This window comes from Pteropus medius, unplaced genomic scaffold (assembly GCF_902729225.1).
Source record: "Pteropus medius unplaced genomic scaffold, Ma_sr-lr_union100, whole genome shotgun sequence".
Classification (NCBI taxonomy): domain Eukaryota; kingdom Metazoa; phylum Chordata; class Mammalia; order Chiroptera; family Pteropodidae; genus Pteropus; species Pteropus medius.
In genome coordinates this window covers 11,752,169-11,767,587 of record NW_024352787.1, presented here as the reverse complement: position 1 = coordinate 11,767,587, position 15,419 = coordinate 11,752,169, and the positions used below count along the sequence as shown (strand labels likewise).

General features: G+C 40.2%; 1 protein-coding gene across 3 annotated transcripts in view; it reads right to left on the bottom strand.

Annotated features, from left to right (window-relative positions):
* The window catches only part of LHFPL3 (LHFPL tetraspan subfamily member 3), a 533,100-nt gene that overhangs the window by 46,453 nt on the left and 471,228 nt on the right, over positions 1 to 15,419 (bottom strand). The gene's annotated exons all lie outside the window — the stretch shown is intronic.

Sequence of the window (15,419 nt, the reverse complement as noted above, 5' to 3'; positions counted from 1 at the left end):
GGACACATTCTCAGGGGCTGGCTGCTTTTCCTTTGCTTCATCGTATTAGGGACCATGCTTATTGATATAACTAGACCACAAATGGTGTGATTGACTCCATTCTTCGGATGACATTCATAGACATCGGCGCTGTTAACCAGGAATTAAGGGGGGTACCCTTATCTATTGTGAAGATGGGTCAAGGCACCTAGCTGGCCAAATTTGGGCTGAAAGGAAACAGTTTTGCATCACAGAGCACTTAGAAACACAAATGATAATAAAACAATTCAGCCATTATTCAATTATTGTCCTCAATCCACATCACTAGATAAGATTATGGTGTTCGAATGAGTGCTAGATAAACCTCTGAAAGATTCTATTGTCGTTTCTAGTATTTATCCTCTTGTTTTCCAACACACTTAAAAAAATCTTATGCACATTATGGTTTTAATGAACTTCTCTCAGTGAGAGAACTCAGTTACATTAATGTACCCAGTAGACTACATAGGGGATAATTGAAATATGATCATGTCGTAATGATGATTAGTCTGTAATAATTTTCTGAGATTGAATCATGCTGGCAGAAACCCTATGGAAGGGAATGCTTTCTTCAGATATTATTAAAAGCAATATAAGCCATCTGTGGATTTTATACAGTGCTATGGGCACTTCTGAACCTTGAAGTGGTCTCTGCTGCGATGCCACGGAGCTGCTCTTGCTAGATGAAATCCAAAGTCAAGTTTGTGGGTCCAGGATTCCACTACTCTGGCATTCTTCACTCTGGATATTTTTCAATTTAAAATTCACAAAGCTGAATGTCTGGATTTTCCAGTAAAATCTGTGAAAGGCACTAGCTTGAGTGGAGAAAGGAGTGGATAAGGGTTGTAAACATATGAAGAAGAATAGGTAAGTGGGTGTTGAAAAGTGTCTATGCACTTGGAAAAGAAGGTAGCATAAGGAAGTGCCCAGCGCTATATGTGTGTGATGCAGAGGAAGAGGGAGGCAAGAGGGTTGTCTCCATTTTCTTGAGGTTTGCAAATAAACATACTCCCGATTTCATGATAGAAAAGCCTGCTTTGGTATAAGCCATTTGTTGGCATCCAGGAACCTGAGACTTCCACTTTCCCTTTTTCTGTCTCTAAGCCTGCTAATTTGGCTTTATGACATCACAGTGAGCCGGGAAGAGAGCAGATGGGGGTGGAAGGGCTTTTGAGCAGCCACAGAGCATCGACACCCAAACCTGGGGAAAAGGGAGCTTCCTGCAGGATATGCATCTCCCTGGGAAGATCCTGAACCCTCTCGTAAGAAGGAAGCATCTGTGGCCAGTCTCATAGGGGTTTCTGTTTACACCTCACCATTGGGCCTGCAGCCCAGGGGCTGACCAGAACAGGTCATTCATCACCAACCCTCTTGGATCGGGTCTGGTCTTGGGCCACCCGTAGCCTCCATGTGGCCAAATCCGTCTTTGGATCCCTCACTGTAACCCTACCATTAATTACTCAGCTTTTCTTTCTTGAAGCTCTCTTTTTTGTTCCATTGTCAACATTGGGACTATACTACCCACTCACAGTATCAGTATTGGGCAGGTTGCTAAGAAGTGAATGGAAAAATAAGAGAGTGAAACCAGTGGATCACGCCTGGACTAGGGTGAGGCCAGGGAGGCTCCTAGGGTATAAGATTTAAGGAGGTGCTCACTCCTTCATTTGTGGGCACTAGGCGACTCACTGGCTTCATCCTAGTCCAGGTCCTGCCCGTGAACACAGGCTGCTTATCATAAGGCTTCATAGGAATTTTTTTTTCCCCCTCTTTAATCCCCCTCCCCCCACCCTGACACTTCCACCCCTGATTTTGCCTATGGATTTTGCCATTTTCCCTTAAGAACTGGATCTCTGAAGGCAGGGTATCTCTTCCCACAAGCTCGTGGCCTGCACCTGGGGCCTGGCGCATCCAGGGTATGGTCCGTGGCTCTACCTGGGGTGCGAACCCAGGACCTTCTGAGTGTAAAGCAGATGTGCTAACCACTACACTAGGGAGCCACCCTCTTGTGAGAATTTTTGATTGAGTTACTTGGACACAGCTACCACTGTGTATTTTTTCTTCCTAGTGCATGATACCACCACGCAACAGGAACCTCGGGGTATGTGAGAATTCTGCAGACTATGCTGGGCTAAAAATAGCCAGCATATTTGTTCCAGTGGTGATCAGAACACAAACACTCCCCACACAATATCAGAAAAATACTTTGTGTGGAGAGTAAAATTAGAATGCTACTACGATTACTTAAATGGCATCCACAAAGAAGAATTTTCTACCTGAAGGCTTAGAAATGGCTAGCCCTTTGAGAACACTTGTGAAGCTAGTAGGTGGAAGAGGATAAAAGGCAGAGTTTCCCTCTGCAGATTTTGCTGTCATTCTTGCAGTCTCATGACTGAGACACCAAGGCGGTTTGCAGAGTTCAGTGGAAGTGTTCGTGAGGTTACACTGTGATCTTCACTTTGTCAGATGTTCTGCTTTTTTCAAATCTTTTTTCCTTGCACCGTGGATGCTGCACAGCTCGAGGGAGGTGGTTTAAAAGACATCATATTCTCCTGGGTTTGTACAGAGCAGGACTGAATAATAAGTCATTCAATGATTCTTTGGGTCTTTGTTCAGTCAGGTTTGTCCTTGTTGTAACACCTCATGGGCTCTGAGTTGCCCATGTTCCATTTCCATAGGGCTCTTTGCAAATCCTTTTCGAAGCTGTCACTTGCATCACTGTGCATGAGAGCAGCATTTATAATGGCCACATTGTCTGGACTATTTAAATGCTGCGTTGTTGAGTTTTGTGTTTGGACTTTGAAAGGTCTCCTGTTGTCCTCTTCTGCTGATGGTTTCTACCTGATCTATTCAGTTAGGGCCTTGAGCTCCCACTGTCAGGAGAGCTGGGGGCGCAGGCACTGTCTGAGTGAAAAAATGGTAGCAACATCAGGCTTTTAGCAGAATGAATGGCTTGCTAAATCTTTGCTGTGAAAATGAGTAAGAGAGGAATTGCAGGCCATTTTTTTCTCATTGGCTATATAGACTTAGTTATTTCATCGCATTCTATTGTTTTAAACTGCATCTACCTCTCACAGGGCCTTCTGACACCCTTTCTCTCTGGGAGATTGAATAGAGTGTCCTGGAAATAATATCTCACAATCTGTGTCCTCAGGTGCTCTAGAGAAGATGTGCCCCATAGTGGCTGTGGCAGCTTAAAGATGGCTACAGATGCTTTCCCATTCTTCCCATTGAGAGGTGCAGTCTCTGTTTCCCTCACCTTGAATCTGGGCTTTAAGAGTATAGGAAGTTTACTTTTTATTGTGGTAAAAAACATAAAATTTGATTTACATCTTAACCATTTTTAAATGTACCATTCAGTAATGTTAAGTATATTTACATTGTTGTGACACAGATCTCCTGAACTTTTCCCTCTTGTAATTCTGAAGCTCTACAGCCACTAAACAACACGCTTCTTTTCTCCTTTTCCCATCGCGTAGTAACCCCCATCTTGCTTTCCGTTTCTATGAATTTCGTGACTTTAGATAGCTCCTATAAGCAAAATCATACAATATTTGTCTTTTTGTGGCTGGCATATTTTACTTAGCATGACGTCTTCAAAGTTCATTCATGTTGTAACATATAACAAGATTTCCTTCTTTTTAAAGGTTGAATGATATTCTATTGTATGGATAGAACACATTTTATTTTTTCATTCATCCACCAACGGACACTTGAGTTGCTTCCACCCTTTGGCTACTCCACGTGATGCTACTATGAACACGGGTGTCCAAACATCTCTTCGAGACTCTACTTTCAGTTTTTTTGCACATATACCCAGAAGTGAGATTACTGGATCATATGGCAGTTCTATTTTTAATATTTTTGAGGAACCTTCATAATTTTTTTATTGCACCATTTTTTCAATCCCACAGTGCACAAGAATTCTAATTTCTTCACTTTTTATTTTCTGCTATTCTTGTTTTTTTTTTTTTTTTTTTGACAGTGGCCATCCTAATGGGTATGAGATTTTTCAACAAAACTCTGACAAAGTTATTAGTCACTAAATTTTGGGATAGTTTGTTATGCAGCAATAGATAACTGGAACAGAGGACAAATGCCTTTTTTTTTCCCCCACTGTGCTTTAGATTTGCTGTATTAAATATACGGTAATGATATGTGCACTTGGACAGTTCACATTATGCTCACAGGTCAGAAAGTGTGCTGCCATCTATGACTTGTTTTTTCCTTTCCAACACACAGTTTCTAGAAGGGCAATACCTGAACCCCCAATCTCCACTTGCTGGTCTATCCATATTCTCTCTTTGGGCAAAAATTCGTTTGTCCCTCACATGGTCTAATGGCAGGAGGTTTGGATCTGTGCTGAAAATAAAAGCATGCTCACAATATTCTTGTGGGCTCAATTGAAATCTAACACCGATTTGGGTTACAGACTGATTAACATGAGATTTAGAGGTGATTAAAAGGTCTGAATTTGTTAGTTGTTTGCTGTGTAATTGGCCAGCGTGTTGATGAAAATGGGTATATTCCCATTGCTCCTCTTTACGTGCATGCCGCCCTCCCACTCATCAGTTCCTGTCAGTATACTCTCTGGCCCCCGATGGCAGTGCTACGAGACAGCTGGATAGGAAGCTACACCCTAGTCACCAGCCCTTCTATATTCTCTAATGCCTTCTTAAACTAATGAGGAAGGCAACATCAGTACTTCTTTCTGGATGTTATAATTTCATTTGCATCTAGATTTTTAGTTGAGCCTGAGCTAATGTGTGTGACTCTGTCTACTTGGTGGCATCTATAGTTTCGGTGCCAACTGCTGAGGTAGAAGGATGAAGAGTGAGAAAAAAGGAAAGAAGGACCAAGTATTATTATATTTGTTTTTTTCAGATAGGACCAGAGACTGTGTTTACAAGTTTAGAACAAAAGCAAGAAACAAAATAGGAATAGCTCCCACAGACTTGGCACACTCCTGGCATAATTCATTTTGGTTTTTTTTCTATCACGTTATAGTTTCTTTGCTTCATAGCACTACTCATTATCTATAATTATCTCATTTTCTTGTTTTCTATTCTCCTCCCCCATTAGATTGTGAGATCCAGGCCAACAGGACCTCCTCTGCCTTGCTCACAGTGCAACTCCAGCTCCTAGCTCAGAGCTCCTCTCCTCTCTCTCTCTTTTTTAAGACAAGCAAGCGGTAGATTTACTAGAGAAGGATAGTACACTCTCTAGATGGCAAGAGCCGGCAGGCTCGGAGAAGAGACAGCTGCCCAGAGGAGAAGTGGGTTTTGGTAACTTATTGTATACAAAATGTAAGGGTGACATATTCAAAGTTTAAAGGTGTTTCTAGGTGGGTCCGAGTGGACCACTCCTTCCAGCCCAAAGGAGGCATTTTTGTCCTTATTTGGCTCTCCTGGAACTGCCATGGAGACTCAGGGAGTGGAGATCTTCCTAGGCTGCCATGCTAATAGTGTCATAATCAGCCAAAGGTCACCTGAAGTCTCACTCTCTCTCTTTTGTTCTGTCTCCTCCTATCTCCCTTTTGAACTAACATACTGATTTTAACACGGAGAGTTGGAGGATAATTGCTAAAGTTGTTCTTCTGGTCACTCATGTAGATCTTCTTGGCTGAGAAGGGGCAGAAAACACCCTAAGAATCAGGCACTGATAATGTTGGGCTATTCCTGTCGCTGCTGACAGTTACACTCTGACCTCCGGCTGGCTGCTGTCTCACGCGACCTGTTCTAGAGAGTAAGCAGTTCATGAGGAGGAATTTTGATGTTTAATTCATGAACATTTCTCTTTTTCTACCTCTTGGCCCCATTAAGGACTACTGTAGAGTCTATTAAAAGCAAAAAAACAGACACAATTACTTAGTAGGCCTTAACCAGGTGTGTTGACAATAGAAAGTTGATGATTCTGATTTATTAGTCCTAATAATATTCACTGTCCAGTTTTCACATGAAGCCATTCCATATTTTATACAGGTTGAAAGGCTTTCGTTAATGAAGCCCTAAAGACATACCCATGGCAGGATGAGAGTGTAGCACACTTAATTCTTAGCGCATTTCACAAAAGTTAATAAATCTGGTGTCGATGTTAATGTGCCATCTCCACCTTAGCGACTGCCATGCACTCTTCTGAAATTCTTCATAATTGCTTCGCCTTTCCATTTCATGAACTAGCTCAATACTAACACTTCACTATCTGATCATGACAATCCTTTAAAAATATAAATAAAAGCAAAACCAAATTGAGTATTACCACACATGAAATTGCAAATCATGGAAGCCAAAGATGTGCTGACTTCTCAAAATAATGAATTCATATCTGTCTGTTGACACTGAATATTCAGTCTCACACACCCTCCTCTAATCTCTCCATCCTATATAGGAAAGACTATCAGTGATAATTTGTATTAATTCCATGTTCCTTCCTTCTGTCTGTACTTCTCTTGCTGGAGGTGCTCTTTTTCTCTCTCAACATACTTTCTTTTCTTCTCCAAACACTATCTTAGAGTCAACTGGACTTCCTTGGTAATATAGATTTCCTGATTTTCTTGGAGGCATATTGTTTATTGGTTAAATGTATGTGTTCTGGAGCTATTTTCCCTGGCTTTGAATCTTAATTCTAGTGCAGGGCAGGGCAAATTTCCCCAAGTGGCGAGAAGACCAAACCCTGCAGGCTGCTTTGGGGCCAGAGTTCTTTAAGGTGTCCAATACCTTTTCGCAGCTATGTACTCTTCCGCTTCCTCACTGTATGTCCATATCAAAGGAAATGGGAACTAAAGAATGATATGTAAACTGAATTCCCTGAACACTCAGGGTCCCTCTCAGTGCTTTTACTCTCTCTCTGTCTCTTGTACTGTCCCCCTCACTCTCTTCCTCTGAGAGGAGACCACACTCTTGGAGTGTTACCTCTTCTCCAATAAACTTTCCTTTGACTCTAAATTTGGCATGCGTGTTAAATTCTTTCCACACTCTCTGCCAAGGACCCTCTTCTCACGGGTGCAAGGCTTGGTCTCCTCCTACCATCTTGGGGAAATTTGCCCTGTCCTGCATCAATTCAACCACTTACTGAGTAATTCTAGAGAATTTCTTAACATCTCTGCGCTTCATTTGGAAGATGAGGGTACCCACTTCCCAAGGTTATACTGAATATTGAGATGATGCTTATAACATGTTTATGACTTAATAGTCAAACCTGGCAAATAGGGAGAGCTCAGTAAATGTTGGCAGGTTTTTTTTTTTTTAAATGCAGAATAGTGTAAATAGCATTATCATATTCCAGAAATATCACATATATACACTAACCAACAATAACTCATGCAAGCATTTACTTTCTCTGAGACAGGATTGCCCACTGGTTCTCACTGGAGACGTTGAAGACAGACTGTGTGGGTGTGAACTACAGTTTTGTCACTTATTAGCTCTGTGACCTTGGGCATGGTCCCTGGCCTAGTTTTCTCATGTGTAAATGGGGATAGACTAGCTTTGCTAATAGAGCTGTTGAGAACATTAGATAAGTTCACACACAGTAAGTATTATGTTAACTATTCCTGTTGTTAGTATGATTATTATTGTTGAGAATTGGATTTTTACCTTGATGGTGTAAGGACAAATAGAAACTATAAATAAAAGGCTTAATTCTCCCTGTTGAAAATAAGGGAAGAGACTACTCCCCTTCTACCTTTTCTTAGAGCATTTAGAAATATCGTAATTATAAATTTTCTCTGTTTCTTTGAAATGTATGTAAATCTTTTTAGAAACTAAATAAGGCTCTTGACAGCTTTAAGACTCAAGAATGTCTTCCTCAAGAATTTTGGGAGCCATCTCTTTGAAATATAAACATCAAGGGTAATAGCTCTCCATCTCCCAGTTTCTGTGAGAGAGAAGCAGCCTAATTTCAGAGTGTGCCTTGCTCCACGATGCCAAACTACCTCTGTCATAAAGATGAGTTTATTTTTCCTTTGTATGAAACCAATAAACTAACACAAACGCTTACTCACGATTAATCATATAAATCCAGGGTGAATTGTTTATAATAAATGGTGCTGTCAAGTCCTCTTGAGGATTAGTTATGGTTTATCCTGAAAACATGTTTGTGATGGGTTATATCTGCTTGGCTACATAAAAAGGTGAAATTTCATTCTGTCTTTGTAATCTTTTAGCAGATTGCCTGTGATGTGCATCATATTCTGGTTTAAAGCTTATTCAATAATAAAACTCTTCTTTTTCTATTACTTTTATGGAGACGTTTTCTGGGTTGGGGGAAGATTTTGTTTTTAATTATATTACTGGAACAATGTATATCGATGTATCTGTATTTGTGCATTTAATTGCTTTTAATGCCTGTTCTCTTTTAGCACAGAACTTACAATAGGAAAGGGATTATCTTTTGAAAATTTCTCAGGGAGCGCAGAAATCAGTGTTACTAAAAAGGAATTTACTAATAATTACCTAATAAAACCCAACTGATGCTCCTCTTCTTTGTGACTACAAGCTTCTGTGAAATTGTGGAAAGACACAGCTCTTTAAAACCATAAACTCATTCTTTCCTTCAGGAAGCAGTGAGGTTTTGTTTCTTAGACTGTGAACCTATGGTCTTGAATGAGTCTTTAGCAGGCAGAGAGATCAGGATCATGAGGTTTTATATACCTTTATTATGACAAATTTAATAGTCTTGATCCTAATTATCCATATGGGTATTTGTTGTTATGAAATAAGACATTTAAGTATGATGCATGGTTCCTCTGTAAACCAAAGAGATGTGGATATCATGATCCAGAAGGCAATTGATAATTAAGATTTAATCAACACACATACATATGCACACACACACGCACACACACTCCCCAGCCCCTGTTAGAGAAGTAACCAAGAATTAATGCATTTAGTAAATGTGTAATCCATCACTGACTGGCTGACATTAGTTAGCTATAAATGACATAGTGCTAATGAGACTGGCTGAATTGCAGAATTTTAGGGCTTTGCAAAATGCAGAAACGAATACATTGTTCTCCAGTTGAATATTTTTTAGACGTGACTCTTTGTTATCAAATGAGTCCAGTTACTCAGCACCACTTCCACGGCCTTCTGACCTCACCACTCCAGCCTCTCTCCCCTGGTTCCTCACTTAAGATTGTGCCCTGGACTCCTGAATGTGACCTGTGGGTCTTGGAATGAACCCTCCAGGTCTATGCCCCTTCCTCAAGTTTTCTGACTGCATATTTCATATCTCATCTCAAGTCACTTCCTTGGGAGGCATTTCCTGAATGCTCCTTTCTCTCTTTTGGGTCCCTTTTGCTCCAGTCATCCCTCATCAGAGCCTGCCTAGTTCTCTTAGACAGTGAACTCAAGTGCAAAGGCCACTTCTGATAAGCCGCTGTGTCCCAAGTACCCGGAGCAGGGCCCAACATATAATAGATGCTTAACAAACCTCTGATGTTTTTTGAAAGGAACCTTAGGCATTGTTGTGTCCCCCGAAATTCATGTGTTGAAGCCTTCATCTTCAAAGCTGACTAGCTGACTGTATTTGAAGATAGGGCCTTTAAGGAGGTAATTAGGGCTCAAAGAGGTCATATGGATGAGGCCCTAATCCAGCAGGACTAATGTCCTTATAAGGAGAGAAAGTGACACCAGGGGCATGCCTACATAGAAAGAAGTCCATGTGAGGACACAGCAAGAAGACCGTCTGTCCTTTGCAAGCCAAGGAGAGAGGCTTCAGGAGAAATCAAACCTGTCCATATCTTGATCTTGGACTTCTAGTCTCCAGAATTGTGAAATATATTTCTCTTGCTTAAGCCACCTAGTCTGTGGTATTTTGTCATGGCAGCCCTAGTAGACTAAGACAGGTATCAATAAAGCCAATTTTTTTCTTTTTTAATTTTTGTTTTCGCAAGTCATCTAGCTAGTTAGCTGAAGACTGGGACAGACTTCTTGAGATCTAGACTGGTATTGCCATTAGTTTTTCAGTTTTATTTTCCAGTGAAAACTTTTTTCAAGTGAATCTTTTAGGCATTCTAGTTCACACAAAACATATAAAACAGAATTGAGTGCAGAACCTTGCCCTGCCCAGGCTTTCCTTTCTCCCCCCACCCCTCCTCTATATTGCACCTCTGCAGCTCTCCAAGCATTTGTGGAACCTAGTTTGAAAACTACCCCAGTGCTGCCTTCCCCCAAATGTCACAGATCTTCCCAGTTTACCAGTTCTCTCACACTGACGTAAAGCATTAGAAACCTGTTATTAGGTAGGAAAGCTTAATAGAGGTTAATAGCTAGTTAATAGAGGAAAAGATAAGACCTGGAGGATAGATGATTAGGATTTCAGAGAAGGAAAGGTCACTGCAATGATTTGACTCTTTTTCTGGAAAGATGTTAAAGAAGATGTCAACAGTTAAAGAGAATCATCCAGGAACCAGATGTGTCCCAACCTGGCTCTGAGACCCATTTTGTAAGTCAGCAAATATCCAAAATATACACATGGCTTCATTCGAAGGTGTATTGAAGTTATTTTGGGGACAACCAGGAGAAGAAAATCCTGACCTTAGAGAATCCTGCCTTCGAAATCAGGCTTGTAAATGTATGGCCAAGGTCAGTGCTCCAGTTGTGGCCCCTGGATATTTTTGGGCCTCAATCACCTGGGTATTTGTGACTATGTAGCTTTCACAATCCCAGGTTGATTCAGTGAATCAGCATCAAGCTCCCCAGGTGATTCTCATTTACATTCAAGTTTAAGATTGTTAGCACCTGGGCTTTGGAATTAGGAAACTTTGAATCCTGGGTTGGCCACTTCTCAGATGTGGCCAAGTCATTTTATTTGTCATAGCCTTGGCTTTCTCACCTGTAAAATGGATGTTACACCTATTTTAGAGGATTGTTTGAGGAAACAAGGCCAGCATTTAACACTCATCCTCCTTGGGGAGAGACAGAGGAGATGAAATAGAGTAGAACTGAGAAAAGTAGTTTCTATGAACTCCTTGTAAAGTTTTTCCTATTTTGACAAAGAAAATGAGAAATCCATACAGTTTCTTATTGCTTATTTGGAATTAAGCATTTTCAAGTAACTCTTGAGGGTTTTGTAGGCACCAAGGATGACATCTAGGAGCTGGAAATACAATACCACTTGGGGAAAGCCTTTGGCTGGAAGGAGGCAAGGCACCAACAAACTTAACCCTAGGAGGGGATCGTTTGCTGTTTTATGGATGTGGTCATACCCTCAGTCGAATCATATTCCCAGTAAGGACATTTCCCAGAAAAGTTTAGAAATCAACTGTAGTCCTTGTTCCTTGTAGCCTATTGGCTAGGATTTTAACATTTCTCTATGATGATAATAGCTACTTTTTTAAACACCAACTGTACGCCAGGCACTGTGCTAAGTATTTTACATACATTATGCTTTTCAATTCCCCACAAATACCCCTAAGTGGCAAGTAATATCATTAATTCCATTTTACCAATGAGAAAACAAATTCAATAATTATGACTCTGAGTGCTATCTGTAAGGATAACAAATTATAAAGACAAGTAAGATATGGCTCTAGTGTTTTCTCGAGTATTCTACTTTGATATTACTTCCCCAAGACTCAAGTCTGAGTCTTGAGATAGTCTTGCTTGTCACGCCATTCCCTTCTCTGTTCTGCACAGATGAGGCTCAGTTAATACCAGGTTGTGAGTTTGAGTCCAATGAATGGCATTTAATGAATGTTTGTAAAAAAAAAAAAAAAATGCTCTGAATATACCATGATAACAACAGAACAAAGTTGTATATGTAAGATTATCATAGGAAAAAGTTGAAAGTAAACTTAATGCTTCAAATAAGAGATTGGATAAAGAAATTGTGGCACTTTCATACAGTTAATTAAAATGAATGAAAATCTAAATGAGTGACATCCATGACATTAAATGAAAAAATCAGGTTATTAAATAGCATGTAGTGTGATCCCATTTTTGAAAATGAAATATGTTTATATAGGCATAGAAAAAATGGAAGAGTTTACCCTATAATATTCTAATTAAACTCTGAATGATAGATTTAGGATGTTTGTCACTTTCTGTATTGTCTGATTTTTCTTTTTTTACAGTGAAATATGCATTACTTTAATAATTAGAAAAAAATGTATTATCATTTTGAAAATTAAATGCTTCGGAAAGAAAAGGAAATTAAACATTCTATTGTCTTCAAAAGGTCTGTGTTTGTTTCTCTGAGAGGCTGGTTAGGAGATGGTCTGAAGACAACACAGCAAAGGGATAGCCCTATGGGCATTTCTTCTTTTTTTTTAATTAAAAAAATTTTTTTTCAATTACATTTACATTCGATATTATATTAGTTTCAGGTGTATTGCATAGTGGTTATACATTTATATAACTTATGAAGTGACCCCTCCCGCCCCCCGCCAATTAGTCTAGTACCCATTTGGCACTATACATACTTATTACAGTATTATTGACTATAGTCCCTATGCTGTACTTTACATCCCTGTGACTAATTTGTAATTATCAATTCATACCAAGATTCTTAATCCCTTTACCTTTTTCACCCAGCCCCCTCAACCCTCCTCCCATCTGGCAACCATTAATGTCCTCTGTGTCTATTTCTGTTTTGTTTATTTATTTTGTTTTTTAGATTCCACATACAAGTGAAATCATATGGTGTCTGTCTGTCTGTCTGACTTATTTCACTTAGCTTAATATCCCCTAGGTTCATCCATATCACCAATGGTTAAGATTTCATTTTTTTCATGACCAGGTAATATTCCATTATACATACCACCACTTCTTTATCCAGTTGTCTATTGATAAACACTTAGGTTGCTTCCATATCTTGGCTATTGTAAATAATGCTGCAATGAACATAAGAATGTGCATATCTTTTCAAATTAGTGTTTTGTGTTTCTTTGGATAAATACCCAGAAGTGAGATTGCTGGGTATTAAGGTAGGTTTTTAAAAATTTTTTTTAAGAACCATCATTCGTTTTTCATACTGGCTGCACTGGATCCCACCGGCAGTGCATAAGGGTTCCCTTTTCTCCACATCATTGCCAACACTCGTTTGTTAATTTATTGGTGATAGCTATGATGACAGGTGTGAGATGATATCGCATTGTGATTTTAATTTGAATTTCTCTGATAAGCAGTGAAGCATTTTTTCTTCTCTGTTGCCATCTCTATGTCCTCTTTGGCCTGTGGGTAATTCTAAGCACCTCCCTTTTGCCACCTCTACACATATTCAATGTACTCCTCAACATATCGCTCAATATACTCTAGTTGAATGTATAAATACTGAAAAGTGAGATCAATATGCAGAATATTGCAAAAGAAGAATCCTCTCATATGGACTGGAAGAAGTCATAACAATGAAAAAGAATAACTTCCAATTTCTTTTTCTTAGACTCCTGGTAGCAGTATTAACTTTTGTTCAAGGTGATTCAATGGGTCCAGTAAATCCTATAATCAAGGCAGAGCAGGGCAGGAGGGAGCTAAGACACCCTGAGAGTTGCCCCCAACAGATGTTTCCCATTAGTCTCTCTACACCATATCTCTTTTCTTCATCCTTGTTGTCTTTAGTGGCTGTCACAGATAGGAGGGCTGAATGATGCTTCCCCAGAGCACATGTCATTTCTCCTTTGTCCATTGCTTGTTCACTCTAATAGGATATTCTTCTTCTACAGATAGGGAAGAGATTTCTGGTTCTTAGAAAAGTTTCCCAACCAGGCTTTGATAATTTTATCTGTGATTCAGGGACCATTCAAAATGGACTCAATTTGGTAATTTGATGTCTCTGATATGAGAAGAAGGTTGGGGTGCAAGTAGGCAAGGCACCCAGATCAGCAGGAAGACTCAACAGATTTGTCCTGACAGCTGCAATAGATGCTTTAGTAGACATGGTAGACATAGAAATTATATACCATTGGACATTAAAAGAAAGTTAAACAAACATTCAATGATCACCAACTCTGGTCAGTGGTAGGCAGGATGTGGGGCAAACGGGGGCACTGCTGGTGAGTTTCCAGGTGCCATCTCTGGTCTGTTCTCATCAGCCTGTGTGGCTGGGCAGTGGCGGCAGCACCCCCCACAGGACTTCCTGGGAGCCACATTCAATCTCTATTTCAGGTAAACAAACAGACAAAGGAACAAAGAACAAAGGAGGTTGTCCATCAAAACCTTGTTGGCTGATGCAGGTGGTTTTGGCAGAGACTGGCTTCCCTGCTGTTCCTTTTGTGGCCTCTGTCCTGAAATCTTTTCCTTCCTGCTAGCAGTTTATTTCAGTTCAGGGCATGGAGGTTTTCCCCAGCAAGTGTTCAGATACCGCTGAGGGGGCGGGATGGACTATCACTTCTAAAGGGACAAACATACAGTCAATTTAGAGGCTTAATTTCATCCCCTACATCAAGCCAGGATCTCTGGGCAGGGCTATTGGATGTTTTTTCCCCTGAGCTCTTACAGGGAGTTGAAATGCAGGGATGGGAGGGATGGAGCACAAGTTAGGAAGATGAAGATCTAATGGCCTGGTGACTTCTTAGAGCCTTCCTCAGGGTCTATTTGAGGTGAAGCTATCATGTGACATTTTTTTTTTCCTTCCACCTTTTTATCTCTGACTTTTTGACGCGAGCTTGATTTTTTAAAAGTCAATATGGTAATTTTCAGCAGACTAATCAATGAAAACAATGTAGAGAAGAAGCTACCTTCTTCCTTCTCTGGAAAACAGACTCATCCCAAACATTCAAATGTCTTTTGAGAATGCTTTCCAAATATTATCAGGGGTAGTTTAATGTCTCTGCCTTCTCCACTCCCACACATGACTGTTCATGCATTGTTCATAGATAGAGCAATGACAGCACTGGAATATCATGTATATATCTACAAGGGTATTTTCCCACTGGCACTGCATGGGTGTCAATGACAAGAACCGGGTCATGGTAGGCCCTCAATGGCTCTTTGCTGTGGAATGTATGTACTTCTCTATTATATATTTTTATATAATTAGATTGTTTACTGTTTGAAGGGGTGAGGGGTCTTAAAATATGCCTGAATATAAAAAATTTATATGGTGTCTCTAACATATGGTCTCTGAGTGAGCTTGTACGTATGTGTACGTGAATCCATGGTTCTTCGTCTCAGACAGTGGTCAGAGTGGCTCTGTCAATGAGGCTCAGCCCACAGCCGGTGGCTGCCCTTCCGATGGCCATCCCAGGGGAAGTGCCAGCTTCCAGAATGAGAGGCAGGGCTGTTTTCTCAGGTCAAGTGCACCGCATCTGCTTTTCTTTATAACTTGTTCTGACTCTCAGGCTGTTGAGAGTTGTTACAAACAAACCCGAACCCAACCTAGAAAGCTCCACTAATAGATCTAGTGCACTCAATTGCTTCCAAACACATCTCCAAGATTTCTGTTCTCGCTGAAAACTTTTCAGA